We start from the raw sequence: 5,469 nt of genomic DNA on the forward strand, positions 1-5,469 counted from the left end.
ATAGCCTAACTAAGTTGTTATGATGCTTGATTGATGATTGGAGCTTTCGAAAATGAAGAATATAGGTTGAACTTTGATTTTCTTCATTAATGGCTATTTTGGTGAAATTCTTGAGTATTGATCTTGTAATAAATAATATAAACATGGTTAGATGGTATTTTTATTGTTGGAATAAAGATTGAATCCAAAATATGGATTTTAGCCTATTTAGTTGGTGAATTTGACAGCACCAAATCTATCCGAGATGCTGTTTTGAATGTGCGATAACTTCTTAACCGTAGCTCGGATTGCTACGATTTTGGACATTTTAGAAAGCTTATATGTAGATCTAAACCTGTCCTTTAGACACATTTTAGAAATAAGGCTTCTAGGTTGGTTATAATTGCGTCTAAAATTGATAAAAAGTTGATTTTGGGCTGTGAATTATAGTCCCTAAAATGAGTTTAAATTAAGTTTGGTTAAGTTTTTGTTGTCGGATCTTTATGAAACTTTGGATACATATTACAGGTGTTAAATAAGCTCACTTGGTCCTTCCAGAGTGACCGTTGGACGATGTTTAGACGTATATGGACGTAGAGCCTAAGTTGGCTCGATTTTTGATTATCGAAAAGCACTGTGAGTTTATGGGGCTACTTAACTTGCTATTTGCTAGACATGTGTTATCTATTTGCTACTTGCTTCCACACTCATCCACGTTATGTCTCCTTATCAATTTCAAGAAATTATTGGCTATTGCACTCCGTCCTTCCATACATGCTACTCGGTGGTTACTTTGTGTTTCACCCGGGGAGGCATGCTTAAGCCCATATCAGCTGAGATTACTCGAGTATGATGCGTATTTGACCGCGTTAGAGTCCGGTCATTTTCCCCACTGTCCGGGATAGCTCGGGTGGGAAGATCATTCCACTGGCCGGGATAGCTSRGRKGGTATGATATCTATGATATATATTGTTGTGCTTGCCACGACCGGGATAGCTCGGTGGCAGTACATATCAATTATTGACTTTCACACAATCTATTTGTTGCATACTTTGATATTMAKMTGTATGATTCTCGAATGATGATTACTTATTACATGATTTACATCCTTCGTGATCAYTRACTTCCATGGATTACATTTGTGAAGCTTTAGTAGTTAGTAGTTCCCGTTTACTCACTAAGCATTATGTGCTTACCCTTTTAGTTGTTCACATTTTTACAGACCATGTAGATAAGGCAAAGAACAAGCTCGAGTAGATTGAGATCTTTGCTTTTGGTACTTCTAGTAGCACGACTCTTTTGGTATTATATAGTTAGTCGAATACAACTATGGATTGTAAATTATTAGTTGTCTTTTGKTTGTAATTAAAGTATCTAGATAACGGGTAGCTAATGTCCTTTGTCTTGTATATAGTTTAAGCTTTATGCAAATCTATTAAGTTTATTTTGTCCGTTTTAGGATATTTTGGAAAACAGGTGCTTACGGAAACCTCCTGTAAACCAAGCGGACATTTCGAATTAGAAACTCGTAAATATTATATCCCGTTTGCTTTCTAAAGGTTTAAAAATGTAACTTTTGGTGGTTTGTTTATCATTTATAGAAATGAGGTATTACAAACCTTTTATCATTTATGTAATTTGGGTCTTTCACTTGCTTTCCAGATCTGCTTTTTAATTTCTTTTCCTTTCTCTCAGATACAAGAGCCAAAGGATCAGCAACTTCTTTTTCTTTCTTCTTAGCATTTCGGATTTCCAAAACATCTTTCTCATTTTGTTTTAGAGTTTCATAGATTTCATGAAAATCTATATCAGATAACTGTTTATTGAATCTGATATGATTGGAAAATGGTTTCCACTCTTACTGGAGATTGTTAAGAAACTTAACATTAATCTCTATTGTAGTTTTAGAAATTCCATTCTTTGTCAGTTCATTTAGCAGTCTGGCAAGCCTATTGTAAACATCATCAAGACTTTCACCTTCTTTAGCCTTGAATTCTTCATAGGYTGAAATACAGTTAGTGATTTTCAGCTGAGTTCCCACTTTCGATCCCATCATCATCTTTTCGATTTGAATCCACATGTTGTGACCAGATGATTTATGAGTGTCAATACTGGTGTAAATATCATTAGTCAGTGCTTGCATCATATAAGACTTGCACAGCACATCAGCATGAGCTCTCTCCTTTTCTTTAGATGAATATTGATGCTTTAGTTTAGGAACTCTCTGTGCAGGTATGCCTGCTACTAAATCAGCATCTACCTCTAGGAAGAATTCAGCAGGACCTTCCATTAAAGATTTCATTATCAGATCACCTTCTTTCATTCTCTCAATAAAATTCAGGAATCTGTCTCTCCACTGATTGTAATCACCACGAAATAGAACAGGTGGCTTGGTATCAGTACCAATAGCCATTGCTTCTCGTGAACTCATCGTATTAATTTGTATGAAATAGGATCAACTGCAGTTCAAAGTTTGAATTAAAAGATCAGTTTAAAAAATATATCTGATAATATGTAAACAAAACTTCGCACACATTCAACACTTAGAACAATTTATGCACAAACACTTATCCGGATTAGTAATCCGGTCAAGCTTATCCGGATTGAAAGTCCGGTCAACAAGATAGAATATTCAAGTTATCCGGATTAGAAGTCCGGACAACAAGCAAACTTATATCGCTCAAAACACTTAACCAGATTTTACCAAATATGCCAAATTCAGACGGATTATGCAAAATGAAATACGGATAAGGCACAAAATTCAATTTGATTTAAAATTCTCAAATCGGAAATTTTCAATACTTAGTCAAAAATTCCAAAATGAAAATCGGACGTAAAAAGTCAACAAGTCAACAAGTCAAGGTCAACTAAGTCAACAAGTCAAAGTACGTATAAGTCCTTTTAAAACAAATTGATGAAAAGTCAAATAAATAAATCGATCAAAAAGTCAATATCCGTTCAATCACCAAAGAATGTACGATCAAAAAATATAAATCGCTCAAGTAGACAAATTCACTAAGTCTTACCAAGCGGATTCTTTAAATCGCTTATTTAAATCGCACAAACCTTCAACGACTTACCAGTCGGATTATGTAAATCATCCACTAATCCGTTCAAGTTAATAAAGACTTACCAGCCAGATTGTTTAAATCGCTCAATGATCCACACAAGTGTTGTTCCGGATAAACCTATGTCAAACAACTCAAAATTCACACGGATGTTAAATCGCACAATAATTAAGCAGATGACACCCTAAATCGCACAAGCTTTAGGCAGACTAATATTCAAACAAAAACACAAAATTTCACACTTTTTACCAAAATTTTGGATCAAAACATAAAAAATTATGAGTTTTGAAGAACATTTTCCAGATTACGAAAAATCAATTTTCGACTAAAACTGGTTTAAAACTTGCTTAAAATCAAAAATAGTGTGATTCAAAATTGTTCGAAATTCAAAAACGAATCTGGCGATGTAAATCTTTACAAATAATACTCAAAAAATAACCGATTTAGGCTCAAAAACCCAATCTGGACGAAGAAACAGTGATGAACATCTTTGACCCAGATCGATGAATCTTCAAAAATTCGTGAAAAATTGTACAAAATTTGTTCAATCCTCTAACCAAAACTGCTGCAGTCTGCTCTGATACCAATTGTGAAGTCCAAAAATCATACAAACATCATACGATCTTCAAGAATTATGATGAATAAAATAGTAGAAAGAATATCTTCAAAGAATGATTTGATTGAGAGAGAGAAAATTACAGCTGAAATTCTTGATTACAATTTGCTAATCACTTGGTAATGACAATTACAAGGAAAATACTATTTATACTAGGAAATAGTAAAACTACACTATTACAAAGTAAAACTACACTATTACAAAGTAAAACTACACTATTACAAAGTAAAACTACACTAAGGAGAAACTTGAATACAACTTTAACGCTCTTACTTAAACCCAACACTGTGTAAATCGAATCTAAAGAAACAATGGCTTACCGCTTGTGTAAATCGAAACTGTGTATATCGAAGGTTGTGTTACCTTACCTTTGTAAATTGAAGGCTGAAGTCAAAGTTGTGTATCGGAGCTTCTGTGTGTGCGTTCACTGCCTTGCATCTTCTATAGGAGTTTAAGTTCACAATCAAAGAGGATAGCAACAAAAAACAAATAGGATATACGCCGTCCTCTTGCTATAGAAGTTTAGGTCGGGTAATCGGCTTGGGTCGGGTTCTGTTGGGCCTAGCCCAATTCCGACCCAATAGAGTCGGGTTGGCTATGTTTTGATCAATCATGCATCGGGTTATCTCAGGTTGGGTTTTTTTAGAATTATTCAGGTTGGGTTTATCGGGTTTTGAGCACCCCTAGTGTTGAGCATGGAATTAGAATGCTTAATACAGTCCCAAAGACACCTTAGCAAAATGGTGTTTCTGAAAGAATGAACAGAACGCTGAACAAAAAGGCAAAGAGTATAAGGATTCATGCAGAGTTGCCAAAGATGTTGTGGGAAGATTTAGTTAGTACAACAACATATCTCATCAATTGTGGACCTTCAATTCTGTTAGGTTCAAGATTCCAGAAGAAGAATGGTATGACAAGGAGATAAGTCTCGCACACTTGAGAGTTTTTGGTTGTACAACTTATGTCAAAGTGAAAGATGCTAACAAAGATAAGCTAAATGGAAAGGCGAAAAATAAACATTCATTGGATACGGTTCAGATAGGCTAACACAGACGTAACCTTCAATGAAAGTTCTATGCACAAGAAACCAAAAACAAACCAGTCTGAAAAGAGTGTCAAAACACAGTCAATGATAAGAAATCAAGTTGTTATTGAAGACATGATAGACAGTGACCTTGCGGGCTTAGATATAAGAAATAAAGCAGATTCAAGTGAGTAGATAGGAACTGGTCAGGAGGTTTTTGGTGAAGGATCAGAAAGCAATGTAAGTTCAGTTGATAGTGGGAGCTTACCTGATAGTAGGAACACAAAAAAGAGCGATGCTGATGAAATTGTCTCGAAAGTTCCACAGTTATGGAGATCCACTAGAGAATCCAGACCTACAAAGAGATATTCTCCATTAGAAAACTATTTATTGTTGACTGAAGATGGTGAGCCATAAAGTTTTTTAGAAGTCGCAAAATTGAAAGAATCATTAAAGTGGGAGCATGTTATGATAGAAGAAACGAGTTCATTACAAAAGAATCAGACTTGGTCTTTGGTCAGATTACCGACAAAAAAAAAGCATTGTAAAACAAATGGGTGTTTAGGATCAAAGAAGATAATGACGGAAGCAAAAGGTATAAGGCACGGTTGGTAGTCAAAGGGTTTCAACAGAAAAGATGAGTCGATTATAATAAGATCTTCTTCCATTTTTTGAAGATGAATATAATCAGATTGCCTTAAGTATAATAATTACAGAAGACTTGCATCTAGAGCAGCTAGATGTCAAGACAACATTCTTACATGGAGATCTTGATGAAGATA

This window comes from Cynara cardunculus, assembly GCF_001531365.2.
Source record: "Cynara cardunculus var. scolymus isolate 2C chromosome LG 17, CcrdV1, whole genome shotgun sequence".
NCBI classification, from domain to species: Eukaryota; Viridiplantae; Streptophyta; class Magnoliopsida; order Asterales; family Asteraceae; genus Cynara; species Cynara cardunculus.